Source organism: Diabrotica undecimpunctata, chromosome 4 (assembly GCF_040954645.1).
Source record: "Diabrotica undecimpunctata isolate CICGRU chromosome 4, icDiaUnde3, whole genome shotgun sequence".
In the NCBI taxonomy this organism is placed as follows: Eukaryota; Metazoa; Arthropoda; class Insecta; order Coleoptera; family Chrysomelidae; genus Diabrotica; species Diabrotica undecimpunctata.
Window position 1 is genome coordinate 29,807,296 of NC_092806.1, and position 18,532 is coordinate 29,825,827.

The 18,532-nt window shown below is 33.5% G+C and overlaps 1 protein-coding gene across 4 annotated transcripts in view; it reads left to right on the forward strand.

Moving 5' to 3' along the window:
• Positions 1 to 18,532, forward strand: part of LOC140439383 (lipopolysaccharide-induced tumor necrosis factor-alpha factor-like) — a 109,783-nt gene that overhangs the window by 14,693 nt on the left and 76,558 nt on the right. Inside the window, exon 1 of one of the 4 annotated variants that reach the window (XM_072529248.1) lies at positions 17,456 to 17,489. The exons of the other annotated variants lie outside the window; for them this stretch is intronic. The gene's annotated coding sequence lies outside the window, so the exon portion shown is untranslated. Of the gene's footprint in view, positions 1 to 17,455; positions 17,490 to 18,532 lie in introns of those variants that run through there. 4 annotated transcript variants of the gene reach the window in all.

The following is an 18,532-nucleotide window of genomic DNA, read 5'->3' on the forward strand; positions in this document are numbered from 1 at the left end:
ACCTTTAGCCACGTAATTACATATGAATATTAGTTGAAGGGGTGAGTGGATGAAGGGAGTAAGTGACATTTTAAAAAAAAATGAGTTATCCGCATGTATGAAGGTGGTGCTAAATTAAATTTTCCTCTTATCCCCAGCCTTCTATGATTTAAAATAACTGAGATAGCCAGCGTATGAAGGAGGTAATTGACCATACTACTTTAAATATCTAGTGGATGAAGGAGGTAAGTAACAAGATAAAGTACTTCCTTCATCCATACCAAAGAGAATAAAAATTGTGACATACCTCCTTCATGTATTCGTCAGCTGCCATAATAAAACGGCAACATTAGTGATATCATTTTTTTCTGATTCAAATATAGCCAAAGAACATAAAAACCTACGGGAAGACCTAAGGGATGACCTACATTTCTAAAATAGGCCAAGTAAAACCCGCTAAAACCGTTAACTCTGGGATTTTGTGCAATGAAAATTGCCGCTACAAGTGTTTTGTGTATTGCTATAGTCAATAACTGTAGAAGAAAGAGAATCAATATTCTCTTCCTACTACAAACTAGATGTAAATGCAAAAAACTGCCTTCTTTTTAAGAGCATTAAAAAAAGGGAACCAATGACAAAGAAAACTGGAGCCTTAAAGCATAAAACTGCCACCTACCAATACAATGTAACTTGTAGTGGCCGGCAAACTACCGTATGCAAACGGGCTTTCATTTCCTTGTTTACAATCAGCTTAAAAAAGGTTGACCTGATTCAAACTTCAATAAAATCAGGGAAAAATGCCCCTGAACCGGACAGAAGGGGAAAACACGCAGTCAGACCTAACAAGACCCCTGCTTAAGTTGCTGCTTACGTCATTAAGCATATTTCCAGTTTCCCAGCAGAAGAGTCGCACTACTCCAGGCATTGTAATATTCACAAGAAATATCTTTCACCGCAACTTTCGATCCCTAGAAAGCATAAACTTTAAAGAAGAAATGAAAAATTTCAAATAAAAGAGGCTACATACCGATTCATTTTTAATGATGAATTTAATCTGTCTTTTGGTTATCCCAAAAGCGATACATGTAGCACATGCGATTCTGGCAAAAGTAATGAAGAGCACGCTGAAAATTACAAATCAGCGTTTGAATCTCAAAAAGCAGATCGAGAATTTGCTAGCAAATCAGAGAACACTGTGTATGTAACATTGGATCTACAGACAAATGTGGTTTTACAACTTAGGAATCTACATAATAACCAAAAATGTGGAAAAAACTGTTTTCTGCTCATGGACGGAAAATCAAGCTTCCAGAGGTAGCTCGGAAATTTTTAGTTGTTTTCTACGAACAATCGAAGTGGATCCAGCCTTCAAAGGAAAAGATCATCTAATTTTGTGGACGGACTCGTGTGCCGGGGAGAATAAAAATTTTTTTGATCGTATATCTGTTTCAGTATCTTGTGGGCCAAAGCATCTTTAAAACGGTTGAGCACAAGTTTCCAGAGGTAGGACACTCGTACTTAGACTCGGATAGAGCATTTGGACATATTAAGAAACGACTAAAGAAACATCAAAACATTTACATCTCTGATGAATATCGTGATGCGATTGTTTCTTCAACCAAGAAAAATATGGTGATAGACATGCACCATCACTTTAGACACACGGAAAATATCAAAACTGGAATCAAGTGGATTCGCGTAGATGTCTTTGGATCATACCTTTTCAAGGAGTCTTACGATTACTACACACCTTTCAAAATGGTATGTATCCTCAAGCAGAAAAATTTCCCATCCCTTCTACCTGAACAATTCAACATTCCAAGACATATCCAAAATACTGGATCCTTAAGCAAAGAAAAGGTAGACAACCTAAAAGAACAGCTTTGCTTCATTCCAGAAAGGGATAAGTGGTATTATGAAGTCATCATAGAGCAACAAACATTTTAAGAAGGTGGTACAATATCCTTAGACTGATTAAAAAGCTGCTTAGAAATTCAGTGTTTGTGATTCCTTTGTAAAACCAAAAATATAAGTGTTTACTTGACATCCATGTTATTTTTTTCCTGATTATAACGTTTATTCAAAAGAAAATGCAAATATTTATCCTAGATAAAGGAGGTAAGTCCACATACCCCCTTCATTTTGGCATAGACATAATTTCTAACACAAAAAAGTTTTTGGATAAAAGAGGTAAGTACAAATATATATTTTTCAAATAAGTTTTTAAAAATCGGGGAGATTTTTGTTTTTACAATAAAATTTATACATATCCTACCTGTGAGAATAAAAAAAAATCGGTTTAATAAATCGATTAATAAAAAAGTTCCAGCGATAAAACTTTGAAGTTAAATTTCTCAAAAACTCAGTTTTGTTACTTACTCCCTTTATCCACTCACCCCTTCAGTTATTCATTCATACAGGATTGTACAAGGAGGACAATTCACGCTCAGGGATTCATCAGAGCGACTTTATTTTAACAAATAAGACATAAACCACGGTTAGGTAGGTGGGCAACATATATGATAAATATACAAAGGAAATGTTCATGAATAAATAGTAAGGCCATTATAGACAAATTTAACAAAACGTGACATCACCATCAACGTAACGATATAATTAATATTTCATTTTAATCAGTTCCATCACGGTCTACAATGAGTTTCCTTTTTCTATCATACTCACGTAAAACAAAATATTTATACGGTTTAACAGCTAAACATTTCGCGGAGTTACTTATTGGTTAAACTGGTAAGGAAAATATTTATATTAAGGTATTTTTATCTCTATTATACGGTTGAACGTACAAGAAAACGTTTACCCAAAACTTATTATAATGATCTACTTTTAAATCAGAGAGAATTTTTAAAAGCTTGATTTACACCCAAAAAACTTACTAAAAATCTCACTAAATTCTACTTATCTACGAGTATATCGACTTTTCACTTGCTAGATACCTAAAAGTTTAGACGTTTTGGGCAAACTAATAACAGTATACTTTTATAAGCTTTAAAGGCTTTAAATGTAATATTTAAAAAAAGTATTTCTGTTTTATTTTAACTTGAATTAATATTTTTAACTTAAATGATATATTTTTGAGTGACGTTTAGGATTGCTATCGGGGGTTGCTATATAGGGACAGCACATCGCACAAATGTCTCAATATTGACAGAACTCGACATCAATACTAGGCTTACCATAATCATCAACCAAAATATATTGAGGTACTTTGGACACATTACCACACGAATGAAAAGCATGGAGAGGTTGGTGGTTGAAGGCAAGGTAGATGGTAAAAGAACTCGAGGAAGATCGCCACTCCGATGGTCAGACCAAATAAAGTGCGCTACCGGTTACTCTCTGTCTGAAGCAGCACACCGCGCCCAGGAGAGAGAAGAATGGATAGCAACTATTCGTCAAATACCATAACGTCACCTCATCCTTACGAAGGATAAAGGATAGAAGAGGAGAAGGGTTGCTATCTGGCCGGTTTTATAAATGGCATTAATAAAGCCAGCCGTCGATTTTTCTACTAAGTCTTAGTGTTGTGGATGTCTCTTTCCCCTCCAACATAACACGATGGTCAAGATTCTAAAGTGGCTAAATATGAAAGACACCAATATTTCGTCGAAGCAGGTACTAGTTCGATGTTGAAGTAAATTGTAGATTATTAAGTTTTAAACTTTATTTGTTAGTCACAAAAACACTTATTTTTACAAAACTCGTGTTCAATAAGGTACCTAATTTAAAAACTTAACTTCTTGCTATGTCTTGTTGCGTGCATAATATTGTGTGGTGAAAACTTAATGAGTACTTATACGTGAATCGCGTTGAGACTGCCCACTTGGGACTTTGAGAACAGAATCCGTATATATAACGGGATGACTGTCCCACACGGGACACGAAAACTGAATGAAATGTTACTTCCCCAAAGCGGCGACAAATTACATATAGGGAAATTGTAGCGACGGTTCGTAACTGACGCTGTAACGAACTTTTTAATGGGTTTTTTGATTGCCTTATAGCTTGTAAGCTCAAAATAATAAAACATTTTTTGTGATAGATTTTAAGAAACCTTTCAGTAAAATATAAAAACAAAAAATAGAAATGTGTCTGATTTATAGCTTACAATTACATATTAAAAGTTAATATGTGATTGTAAAAAAACGAGAGATAGATATCAAATTAATGTAGGCGTCAAGGGTCGGTTCAAATTACTTGTTTTTGTAGATTTATTTATTTTTTTATTTATCGTATGGCATACAATAAGAACACATATTTAAAAAGCAATATAAAACATTACATGGAGTATTACAAACGAACATCTAATGCATTAATATAGTCTAAAACATTTTCGGTCGCATTCAGGAACTCGTCAAAAACTCCAGGGAACCGCCTTCGGGGGCATTCTTCAACAATGTGACGGACGGTCTGTCGTTGCGCACCACAGTCACACTCCGGAGTAAGGGCTTTTCCCCATTTATGTAAGCTGTCAGCACATCTGCCGCTTCTTGTTCTTATTCTGTTTAGCGTTGTCCATGTACTCTGGGTCAGTTCAAAGCCTGGCGGTTTCTGAGTCGCGCTCCCATTGTCTTCTCCAAGCGTTGGTGAGGTCGAAATGTTCCTGATGTAAGGAGGTGGCCCTTAACATGACAGGATATCTGGAGCGCAGTCTGTTCATTTCGATATCACGCTCATCATGGTGGATGGGTAGTTGATGGTTAGACTGGATTTTTATATACCAATAGTTGGGTGTTGGTCTAATTGTACCTGAAATCATTCGCATTGTCTGGTTTAATTGGGTGTCAATAATCTTCGTGTGTTTGCTATTGAGCCATACTTTGGAAGCATATTCAGCTGTCGAGTATACAAGTTCGATAGCAGATGATCTGAGTACGGAGGCTGAGGACCCCCATGTGGTACCACATAGCTTTTGGATTATATTATTTCGCGTTTTCAGTTTTGCTGCCGTTCTTTGTAGGTGTTCTTTTAAACTTAAAGTTCTGTCAAGAGTCACTCCAAGATATTTTGGTGTTGAGTTATGAGTTAGTAGTCTGTCTTCTCGTCTCTCAAATTGAAAACAATTTGAGAGATTTATGAGACATTTAACGAACTATTTTTCAATCCATTTTTATTGTAAAATGCATTTAGAAATAAGTGAATTGCAAATAACCATGATGCAGAGACGCATTCTGTGTTATTTAATAAAGACATATATCAAAACCGTATTAAATTTGATTTCGCAAATGATTAAATTAAATTTAGATGACTTCGTATACATCGAAGAAGTGCAGAAAATCCCGCTCCATTTCGTTTAACTGGTATACATTTCCCAACAAAAATTGCCTCAAAAAACCAAAACGACTCGACAGGCAGAAAAAGATGTTTTGTCTGTAGCAAAAATAAATTGCGGAAAGAAATAGTTTACATGTGCGAACCATGTGATGTTGGGCTGTGCGTGATACCTTGTTTCGAAAAATATCATACTCTACGAAATCTATAATCTTAGATAAGTTTAAAAATATTTTATATTTGTATTTTTTGTTTTGATATTAAAATTGATTTTTGGGATATTTAGTTTTTTTTCTAGCCTACAATCCTTTATTTTTCATATTTATGGTAAAATGATTGGCAATAAATAGTTTAAATGAAATAATAAAGTAAAAAAAATGATAGAATTCAGAAAATTAAGTCAACTGTAACCTAAAAGACAAAAATATTTGCTTTACTGCGGGAGAATTCTATTTGCGCCGCAGTGACGGGATGCAAATCCTCCCAGCCGCTCCGCAGTGAAAGGGTTAAAAGAGAAATATGTTTTGGCAATATGTTACAAGGCTGTAACACACAGAATTTAAGAAATCTGCTCTGAGCAATAATGAAATAGCCCAAGCAGGAAAACCTGACACAGTCTGTCTGTGTAAGTTTCAATTTTAAGAAAAATTAGATTGACTGTTGTTAAAATAAGAAAAGCGAAACTTTGTATTAATTCCAAATTCTATCTTTCATGATCGAAGTATTATTTAACATTAAGTGGCAATGTAGACCTTATTAAAGCGGCAAAATCAAACACCAAGTACCAAATAAATAATAAATTTATTTGCACTTATTTTAAAATACGCACCCAACATTTTAAAAACTAATATTGAAATATTTTGGGTCTCATAAAAATAAATTAACAGTTTTTCGGCAAAATTTAGGCGAGATCTGAAAAAACACCCAAGGCTGCTTTTTTGTTATCGAAGGTGGCAACCCTGGTGACAACATCACATTATTTGCATATCAACGAGGGAAAACCGCAACAAGTATAAAGAAAATAAAATATTGAAATGGTATTTAGGTTATTTGCGTAGAAGCTTATGACTGATAACGATAAAGTAGTTTTTTAGTATTCCTGTTTTAAGACGCGAGACCGATTTAGTATTCTTGTATGACGTAGAAAAGATAATCTTTTCTAGTGGGGATTATCGTTTCGACCATTTACCTACACTCTTTCATTTTACATTTTAGCATCAACTGGCGTACACCTAACTCCTAGAGTACCCCTAATATCCTAATATACTAATCCTTATTTTATTATTTTTTTTTCTCCCCACTCATTCAACTATTGTTTCTTTTGTTTTTCTCGTTCTACCATACAACACAACACTTGTTTCCTTCCACTTTATACATCTCGCACTAACTCTACTGTATGCTGTACGGCCGTAGTTCAGCGCCCAAGATACTGGCCTTCTAAGCCAGAGTGCACGAGTTCGATGCTCAGCACCAACAACGATTCACTCATTTACTACGCTTAGTATACATCGACAGTACTTACCACATGAAACAGGGTTAAAGATGCAATTGGTGCTGAAACAATTCGAAAGGATCTCCCTTATAAAAAATGCAATACAATATCATTATTTTCTACTGTATGTTCATGTATGTATCTTCATGTATTTCCTCATTACGCTGTGATATCGATATTCGATATTTAAAACTATTACTTTTCACAATAATTTCACTATCCAAAGTTATCATTTTATTTGTATTATATTAATTATTATTATTATTAATATTAATGTACCAAAGGAGGCTAGCACAGAAGATACAGCTGAAACAAATAGACGACAGCGAAGATATAAACGTGAGCTGGGAGAAAATTAAAAAGAACATTGAAGAAACAGCAACAGAAGCTCTAGAAAAACGCAAAGTCATACCGAACAAAAAAAATAACAATACACCATGGTTCAGAAAAGAAATAAAAGAGAAATGTAAAGAGAAACGAGAGGCCTACACGAAGTACAAAATATCAAATACTCCAGAATCCCGAGACACCTATAGAAGAATACGAAATGAAACAAAGCAGTTAGTAAGAAGAACAAAAGAACACTGGGAACAGTTTACACAAAAGGATGGAAAGCGACTTCTACAGTACACAAAAACAAATACGGAGATTTAAGGAAGAATTGAAGGAATACAATAACATAGCAGCAAACGAATGGGAAAGATACCTGACGGAACTGTTTAAAGGAAAGGAAAATAATAATCAACACAATAACGTACCTGAATTAAGACACGACATAGAAATCAGTTTTCAGGAAGTAGAGATAGCCATAAACTCACTTAAAAATAGAAAGTCACCAGGACGAGACGGAATAACCAACCAGCTTCTAAAACACGGAGGGGAAAGTATAACCATAGAGATGACAAAACTTATACAAAAACTAATATTGCACTGCAAGATACCAGACGCATGGAGAAACAGCATAATGATACCAATGTTTAAGAAAGGAGGTAAAGAAGGAGATATAGCAATATTAGTAGGCGGGACCAACAAACAAATTCGCAAAAACGTTTTAATTAAAGATATAATTGTACACCATTTTAGTTCAAATTTATTTGTTTATGCTACTCCATTTTATGGAACAGATTTTTATTCAAAATAGAAATTAGTAATAAAAGCGGAAAAACAACAAACTGAACAAATAAAATTGCTTTTATAACCTTAAATACAAAAATGACACTATTTGAAATTTAAGTATATTTAGCTTGTGTAAATCTGGCCGTCTTTGGACCAATCACAATGAAACAGGCAGGCAACTTTAGTACATCGTAGTGTTTAGAAAGCCGGCAAACGTCATAAATTTCATCATATTGCCACATTCGAAAACAAAACACGACTATAAATAATATATATCGATCGTAAAATAAAAAATCCAAAATTATCTATACTCATCTGTGAAATGATGGATTAAGTTTCTTGTGAAATTATATTTTTAATGAAGCTGAAAATATTATTAATAATGTTTAGTCTCTATATTCAAATAATTTAATACTATCAACATGTTTTAACCTTTTGTCTCGTTTTTATTTAAATATTTAAACAATTTGAAAAACAATATCTACATTAGAACAGACCACTTTCGATATGTAATCAAGTGGTTCGTATCGAGATTTTCTTTTAAGTCACTGACGATTTTGTGTAAACTATGTAAATATGTTTAATGTTTATTATTGATAAACTTGATAAATAAAAATGTCCTTCGCCAAAGCTTTTGATACATTACCATGTCTTGAAGTTCGAAGGTAATTTACATTTTTAGAAATAGCACACTATTTTATAAAGAATATCAAAAAAGTACAACCACAAATGTAGAAATCAACAGCCTGGCGAGTATTTTTTTTAATTTGGTATCTTTGTCGTTGACACAACGAATTTCGACCACCAAGCAGTGATGACGGAAACAAGATAATGTAAAAATTTTTTAGGGGCAAGCTTATCACGTTGTGTTTAAATTATTAAATTATTCCTTATCACCGAATTTTTGAATTTTCACTAAACAATAATGATTTTACGGTCACTTTAACCACAAGCCCATTATGTGATGTTATGTTTAATCTATCCAATTCTTTCTTATCACCAAATTTTTTGAATTTTCGCTAAACGATTGTGGTTGCATGACTTACGATAACGATGGTAAAGCGCTGTAAGTACGCGCTTACACAGTTCTTCTTCTTAAAGTTCCTATCGGAGGTTGGATATCATAACGGCTATGGTCACTTTGTTGGCTGCTGCTCTGAAAAGTTGTAGTGAACTACAGTTAAACCATTCTCTAAGGTTCTTCAGCCATGAGATGCGTCTTCTTTCTATGCTTCTTCTTCCTTGGATCCTTCCTTGCATAATAATTCTCAGCAGCTCATCACAGCTCTCACAGTACTCTGGTATAAAAAACAGTTGTCCTGTTCTTGGGCTTCTCTGGGACTTCTCAAGAGACACTTTAAAAATCAACAGTGATTGACAACTGTTCAAAGAATGGAATGGAAAGAACCCACAACTAAGAGACTGATGCTTTCTATAGTTCAGAGTATACTTGAACCTGTTGGTTTTACCTGTCCTTCTTCTTCTTCTTTTTTTAGTGCATATTAGTTTCGGATGTTGGCAACCATCATGGCAATCTTTATTTTGCAAACTGCGGCTCTGAAAAGATTTGTGGTTGTTATGTTGAACCATGTACGTAGATTTTTCAGCCAGGAAATTCTTCGCCAACCTGGTCCTTGTTTTCCTTCTTCCTTTTACTTTTCCTTGAAGAATTAATTGCAGCAACCCATATCTTTCGCTGTTCCTCATGATGTGACCAAGGTATTCAATTTTGGCTGTTTTGATTGTGATTAATAACTCTCTTCCTTTTTGCATTCTAAATAAATGTCCTGGTTAGTAACGTGGTCGGTATAGGATATTTTCAGGATTTTATGATAAAGCCACATCTCGAAAGCCTCAATTTTTTTATAGGTAGCGTCTGTGAGAGTCCACGAGTCAACTCTGTACTACAGTATAGGAAAGATATAAGTAACCTAATTTTATGGGTACTGATAAATCATGGCATTTGAATAGCTTAGCCATTTTTTGAAATGCAGATATTGCTTTCTCTATCCTAGATATTATTTCTAGGGAATGTCCCAATTTTCATTGACGTTTGTACCAAGATATGTGTGTTTTTATTATTTCTATTGGTTGACCATTCACACTGATTCTTTTAATTTGCTGTTCCTTCTTAGAGATCATCATACATTTTGTTTTCTTAATGTGACAGTCCACATCTGGAGGGGTTGATAACTGTAAGCGAATACCACCGTGTCGTCCGCGTATCTGATGTTATTGATACATTCTCCGTTAATTCGAATTGCGGCTTCAACATCTTCTACTGCTACATAAAAGATTTCCTCAGAGTATATGTTGAACAGCAGGGGTGATAGTATACATCCCAGCAGGGGTGATAGTATACATGTCCAGTATCTCTATTCCTCAAACTGTTGCTACAGAAACTTTGAAAGAAGCGCCAGAGAGGGGATACTCCAGCCGAGAATGATATGGCCGGGGAATTTTGTAAATGTGTTACTCATCTTTCTGAACTGTCGAATATTGAGATTCCAGGCTGGATTCCGGCTGGACCCATGGATGTTGATCATTAGTAGTATGTTTAACCGTTGTTCGGAATGATGATTTCTCAATTTTCCTTGGGTCGTGAGGCTCCTTTGAAGAAGATTTCTATCCCAGACTTTATCAGTCAGTAAAAAAGACAATTTTCTCAATGTTGAGTCTTATTTTCGGAGTGGTTCCAATACGTTCTTTCTTGGATTTAACATAAGGATGACTGGTCTGTTTTTGTTTTTAATAGAGTTCAGGGGATTTAGCCAATGCTAAGCGTTGCAAATATGTACTTGATTCTTTTAATCCTGCCAATCTTCCATCAAGAGGCTGTTGTTACGTTTAAAAAGTCACGCAGTTTACTTTCCACGGAGTCCTCTGGATTCAAAATATTAGAAAAATAATATTCCATGTACAAAATTTACTTTCATTATTAAAATACACAAATATGTGGTTTTAAAGTTTTATTTCAATAACAAGAGAAGATAACGCCCAATTAGCAATACACAATCTAAACTAAATACGTACTCAACATCTTAAACTTTTAATAAATATGAAAGTTTAAACATTTCAACATTTATAAACAAAATTATTTATTCTCCGTTCACAAATTGTTGATAGCACGAAATGTGCCTCAAACTCATAAAACGGTCGTAAATCATAGGTGTTCCTAAGGTGTTTATTCATTAAATAATAATATAATGTTTTAATACTGTTATATATATTAATAATATTTTAATACTAATATATTTAGCAAAAAAATAATTAAAACTTTCACGGCTAATGTCGGTTATTATATTATATTAATAAAAATAAGAATTTAACCATTAACAATTTTGTAAATAAGAATACCTTATCTCTTTGGATATTTCAATACTAATCTTCGCGTTTAATCACTTTACTCGAAAACTTGGAATTCATATCCGAAGGTACTATTCGTTGCAAGATAATTAAGATGGAATTCCCCAGATTTTTAATAATATAATGGGTATAAAGATGCCGGCTCTGGCCACGTGCCTCGTCTGTTCAGTTTATATTCGAAACTTAACTTGAAAGGGTGAAGTTATTTCGAACGAAAACAATTTTTTTGTTTAGTACGTTTTTGATCGCATGTAATTTATGGCTCGTCGGTGTTTCCGCGTCTACTGCAGTAATTAGCGTCTCGAATATTTCTTTTGCGAATTATATGCAGTGCGTGAGTGATTTTTTATCCATATACCTACGAACATATACGTACCTTTCGCTCGTGCTCGTTTTGTTGGATTGCTTGTGATGGCTTCATCATCAATATCATCAAGTTTTACACCGGTACTGTTGCGTACAGTCAGTAAGTCTGTCTATTCACCAAGAGAGAAGACTATTTTCCTGAATGTTCACGATGCTCTGGTTTCTCAGAATCCCACAAACACTGTTCGCAACATAGTCGAAAGTTATGCCAACATAACTGACGTAGGAGAGTTAACTATATATAGGTTCCTATCAGAAAGAAAAAAACACGGTATAGCTAACCCAAACACAAACGAACACTTAAAGACAGGGAAAAAGCCTATTGAAATTGATGAATTTGCCAAAAATGATATTCGAAGGAAAATTCATGGATTTTTTTCAAAAAAGAAATACCAAACCTAAACAAAATTTTACAAGAAGTTAGAGACGACCCGGATTTGCCTCATATCGGACGAACTAAATTGTGATAAGTTTTAAAAGAATTAAATTTCCGGTGGGAGAAATCAGACCGAAAATCACTTTTGATTGACCGGGAGGAGGTAATATATTGGAGAAGAAATCATCTAAGATCCATACGAAAATTCCGGGCTGAAGGAAGGCCATACTCTAAAAAAAATTGGTCAGATAAAAATATATTAAGCTCCAGGCAAGCGTTTATGGAAGGTTGGTCTACTGGAATCTCCCCACCTTCTAGTTAAGGCAGTAGATTATTAATTTCTCACATTGGCAGTGAAAAAGGATTTGTTAAGCATGGTTTGTTGGAATTTCAGTCCAAAAGCACAAAAGACTATCACGAGGAGATGCCAGCTGATGTTTTCGAAGAGTATTTTGAGCAGATGATTGAACACATACCACCAAATTCAATTATAGTATTAGATAATGCACCTTATCATTCACGAGTAGTAGAAAGAGTTCCAACGACTGCGTGGAAGAAACAGGATATTCTTGACTGGCTGCGGAATAAGTATCTGTCTTACGAAGATGGATGGTAAAAGCAGAACTTTTAAAAATTACCCGGCAACACAAATCTAAGTTCAAGAAATACGTAGTTGACAAAATGGCGGAAAGGCGAAACATCACAGTTCTTAGACTTCCACCCTACCACTGCGAAATAAATCCAATTGAACTCATTTGGACACAAATGAAAAGTTATGTGGCTAGAAAAAATACGTCATATAAAATACAAGCTGTTCGTGAATTGTTATACGTGTCTTTACAACATATTACAAAACAAAACTGGAAAGATGCAGTAAGACATGTAATAGAAGAAGAACAAAAAATGTGGGATCTTGATAACATAATTGATGCGACCGTAGAGAAACAACCGCTAATTATTAACCCTCAAGACGACTCGGATTCCGAAGTTGATCCTATTTATTTTGAATTTGAATAGTTTTCTAATCGTAATTATATAAGGTAAGTCATAATAGTTGTAATCGTAAGGTATTCAATGGGAAAGGCGCAAAATGTCGCCTGTCAAAATGTTCAATGTGTTTTAAATGTATCCATTTTTTTTTCAAATCCTGAGAAAACTAAACAGCATTTTTGAAAAATTTAAAGCCAGAAGGAAATATTTATTAGAATAAATAAAAAGTTTCTTTTGCATGCAATATTTTCAATTAAAAATTATATATTTTCTCTTTTATTTTCACCCCTGTTGCATAACATATTAAAATAAACATTGTAGAAGTTTTCAGGGCCTTTCTGCCCTGAGTAATAATGTAATCTTTCATTCTGCGTTTAAATTTTTCAAAATATTTATTAGTTTTCTCCGGAGTCTAAAATAATGGATACATTTAAAACACATTGGAAATTTTGCCAGGCGACATTTGGCGCCTTTTTCCTTAATTAAATAAATGTATCTTTTACAAATGGCAAGAAACTTTTTATTTTTGAATAAAATAAATAAGTTTTATTAAAAAATACAATTTACATAAGTGCAATTTAAAAAATATATTTATTTAGTTCAAATAAATGTTTCAATCATATACTCTACGACACTGGTCGGTAATCTCTAACTATTCAAAATACTCTCGTAATAGGATTATAAGGTATTGTATTCCTTAGATACAAGGTGGGTTAGTCGAAAACATCGTAAACCGTCAGTTTCAGGTTGGTTTTTACTATTATATCGTATTACCTATTCTCTCTGTATTTCAGTTCTCTAATTAGGGTTAAATTTGTAGTGAGCTATCGACAAATTGTGAACCGATTATAGTAATATAATGACACCATAAAATACAAAAATTTTAAGCAATATGCATTAACGTTAACATACAAGAAACAATATAACAAGAATCAAGGAAAGGTGCAAACAGAAAATTCTGTAAAACTATCATTTTCTAAGTCGATCCTTTACAATAAGAACCAATGTTAACCAAATAGAATGACCAAATACGGAGCAATTTAAATTGCGTAATCCTATTATCCAATTCGCGATCAAAACATAAATAAAATGATAAATAAACGAAAAAAAAAATGGTACATACAACACTATTCTGTAACAAAACATGCCTAGACCGGATTTTATAATTCGTAACAATATGGTAGACAAAATTCAAGGTTAGTCAGTCACATACCTACTTCGATTATGTTGGTGAATACTATTTTGCAATGCAAATTTTTTGTTTTATAGGTACGCATTATACTTTTGTTTTCAGATCACGAATTAGAAACTCTATTCTTTGTAGTAAAATATATCTTCTTCTTTTGGTTAGCTATTGTAATTTTGTCGTTTCCTATTTTAGTAAGGACTATTGGGGGAAAATGAGTTGCGTTCAATTAACCGCTGAAATTAATTATTTAAATGGAATAATGAGGTTCCGTTTAAAAACCTAGTTTGCCACACCAAATGTGATGTTTTAACTTAAAAATGTAAACTATATATTGTCTACTAGAAAAATTAATTCGACAGCTGAGTTATTTATTGCCATTCATTTATGGAAAATGTATGTATTTTCCATATCATATTTAGATCAACAGCACTTTTGATTTCCTATTTCGATTTCGTATTTAAGAGCAAATCTTCAAAACGCGTTTTTTGCCAAAAATGAAACAATTGAGAATAAGGAATCATTCTTTGAGTTGTAAAAGCTCATCTGATTATCAACCCACCTCCCCCCCCTCTCCTTCGCTGTAAAGCTTTATTGTCCATGTTTTTTAATTGTTTGGGTCTTGACGGTATAGCTACAAGAACTAGCTTCTTTCGACTGGAACTGTTATTTTTTTTCTTTCTCCAGACATGAAATTGAGTAGACTATTTTCTCTTATTTTCCAATGATCCAAGAAACGAAATTTTTATTGCAGATATATTTTTTTGATTAACCAACTGTTATTTTAGTTACGTAATCGCTTTAACAAGGGGCTCATATTACAAGGTACGAATCCACATTTAGTATATCCTGCTATTTTTGCTCCAAAAAACATTATGCAATTCCGTTACTTTATTTCCACCATTTTCTCCCATTTTTTTTTCACTGCTAACACAATATTTAGACGTTTTCTGTTAATAAGCCAAATCCCTTACCACGAGCCTCGTCGAGCGTCACCGAGCCTCGACGACATGTACGACAGCTAAAAAGCATTGAAAATACCTAGAAATTTTGGTCCCAAAAATTTACATTGAAAATTACTAGGAATTCTGGGTCCAAGAATTTACATGGAAAAGTCCTAGGAATTTTGGGCCCGATTTTCTGTGCTAAGAAACTAAGAACCACTATAGCTGTACTACATACTTACAATTCTTTGCAGGCTGCTAATTATTCATCGAAATTATCGATTATTATCTGTCCACATGTAGCATAAATATTTAGATTTGTAAACCACATAATATGGCAGCAATTTTGAGAACGTTTGTCTGTTTAGGCCGTAGTAATTTTAATTAGCAAGTGCTATTCTTTTAATTTCCTCGCTAACGCTGTGATCTCCATTTAGTAACGATTCTAGGTGTATAAAGAAGCACCATCATCATCATCATCATTTCATTTATCTTAATTCTTATGGTGGGTCTGCTTATCTAATTATATTTTCCTATATGTTTGTCTTCTGGATCACCAGTCACCAATATTGAGTACCTTCAAAGACATGTCTTGGTATTCTTTTGTGTTCCTCTTCTACTCCTTTCAGAAACTTGCAACTTAGCGATTATATGGTATTAATTATTATAATAATTTCGACGTAAAACATGTCATAAATCTATTAATTTATACTCTCTCAATTTGCTGGTGTTTTAACATAGCCGGTCTTAAAACAGATCTATGGATTTCTACATGCGTCTGCTTTAGGTTTTTCTAGAGGATATATATGCTGTTTTCTTGGGTATCTGGTAAATTTGAAGATCTTTGTCAGAATTGTTTTCGTGAAAAACTTTGTATAGTACTTTTCCTTCTTTTATATAGTATCTCTAATAATACTATCTCGTAGTATTCCTCCAAATTTTGTTAGGATTTCCCTTCATGATCCAAAGTGTTTTTCTTCTATTTTTTCCATTATTACATCTTCTTTTAACAGCCACCATTGAATTTTAGGATTTCCTCTCCATTATTTATATCTCCAAACTATCGTTTTACTTTTTTTGAATGTTCAGACAAAGTTGCCTGGGCTGGTTTTTAATGTAAAAACTTATTTTGTTGCCCCAAGTCTTCTGTGTTTCATGGTTCTAAACCATTTCCATAAAATAGACCATTGGACCTCAATCAGACAATGTCCATAATAAAGAAATGCATGAAAAGTGCTCCAGTGCTCTTGTTGATCCATAAAGACAGATTTCCGAAGATTAAAATCTATGGGTACTCCTATTTTTCCTGCTTCCTCCTTAACGGTTTCATGTCTATATTTTTCATTTTGTACTAGCTGTAACCTGCGCGCGTTGCTACTCCACCAACGAAAATAAATTTGGAGGAAAGAGATTACACACATATTCAATTCATTTTGAGTCATTTTATTGGTTTTGTTCATTTTGAAAATATTAAAGTGCTGTAGGATACACAATATTTCTTGTTTTTCCTTCTGGTCTTGTAAACGAATAAATCAAAAGGTTTTCTGAAGCGTGAGCAGGTCACATAGAGCTGCCCATGTGAGAAACATGAATTTTATAAATTTAATCCATACAGTTGCAACAATTGTCCTTGTGCTTTGTTGACAGTCATTGGCACCGGGAACTGTAAACGTTTGAATTAGAATGGAATATCTGTCAGGATTATTGGGATATGTGGCAACAGTACGTCTTCACCTTTGAATTTTCCAGTCAAAATTGTTGCCTCGATAATATCGTTCATCATTTTCTTGACTGAGAGTCTGGTTCCGTTACAAAGTTGTGTAGATTTATGTTTCGAAGAAGAGTAATGGGTACGCCAATTTTCAAATTTCAATTTTCAAATTTCAAAACTTTCAAATGCGTAGTTTACGATTCTATAAAGGACATACAGACAAACATTCATTTTTATATGTATTATATTGGACACACAGTTTTGTAGAAAATTGATCGTACCAACTTAGAAACTTTCTTTGGCTAATGCACAACAAATTTGCTCAAGATCATCACATGATCAAATGCACAGTTTACGATTCTATAAAAGACATAAAGACATAAAGACATACATGTCAAACATTCATTTCTATATATATATATATATATATATATATATATATATATATGTAAATATAGATTAATGTCTTTTCCGAAATGTCTATTTTACGGTTGCATATAGTTTGTTATTTCCTCCGAACAATCCTCCCTTTGAAACAAAATATAGACATATGTTTCAGATGAAAATCATGTATGTTTATAATTTTTATTTCATAATATATTTTTTTAATATTATCTAAATTTTTCCATTTTTATTTTAGGTACGTCTACAATTTATTCTTTAAGTGTTTAACGGTAAGTGTTTTCCATAAATTATTCTATTCATAATATTTTTCATAGACAAGGTTAAACTTTTATAAATATGTATAGTAGGTACTTTTATCTGACTTTATCTTCACTTCACTTTATCTTCGATAATCTCTATTTCCAACAAGTACTAGTGAATTTTTTTAAGTGTAGAATTACCTGAAAAATATAAATAGTAGTATAGCAACAAGAAATAATATATTGATCATATTATTTATTAGATTTATACATTTTTTGACACAATCTGAAATTTTAAAAATAGAGAATATGATCTAATATTATGTATTTACCCGTTCATGACTCTACATCTTTGGAAATGTTTTTTATTACGCTTATCTACAAACGGCACGATCTGGACAGTGTAAAATTTCTACCCACTAAAAGCTGCCCACATTTAGAAGGGTATAAAAGAAAAATATGTAGTAGTATTTCACCGTGCCCATCTTCATCGTATTTAATCTATTACAATATTATATTCGATTATAAAACCACGTTTTCTAGCCTCTCTATCTATTTCATCATCATATCAACCATACCATTTACAAGGTGCCAATATTTCTCAGTACGAATTATCAACTCAACCAGCATTCCTATTGTGATTCTCTTGCCTAAGACCAGTTAACATTCCCGTCTTTATCGCATTAAGTTCTCGTATACAGAGTATCTTCTTCTTAAAGTGCCTATCCGTTCCGGATGTTGGCGATCATCACGGCTATCTTTACTTTGTTTATTGCATCGCGGAACAGTTCAGTGGTAGTCGTGTTATACCACTTTCGTAAATTTTGAAGCCAGGAAATGCGTCTTCTTCCCGGTCCTCTCTTACCATTTACTTTCCCTTGGAGAATCAGCTGGAGAAGGCCGTAACGTTCTTGATTTCTCATTACATGTCCTAGATATTCCAATTTTTTAGTTTTGACGGTCATGAGAATTTCACATTCTTTCCCCATTCTACGCAGGACCTCCACATTAGTAACTCTGTCAATCCAGGATATACGTAAGATGCGCCTATAACACCACATTTCGAAAGCTTC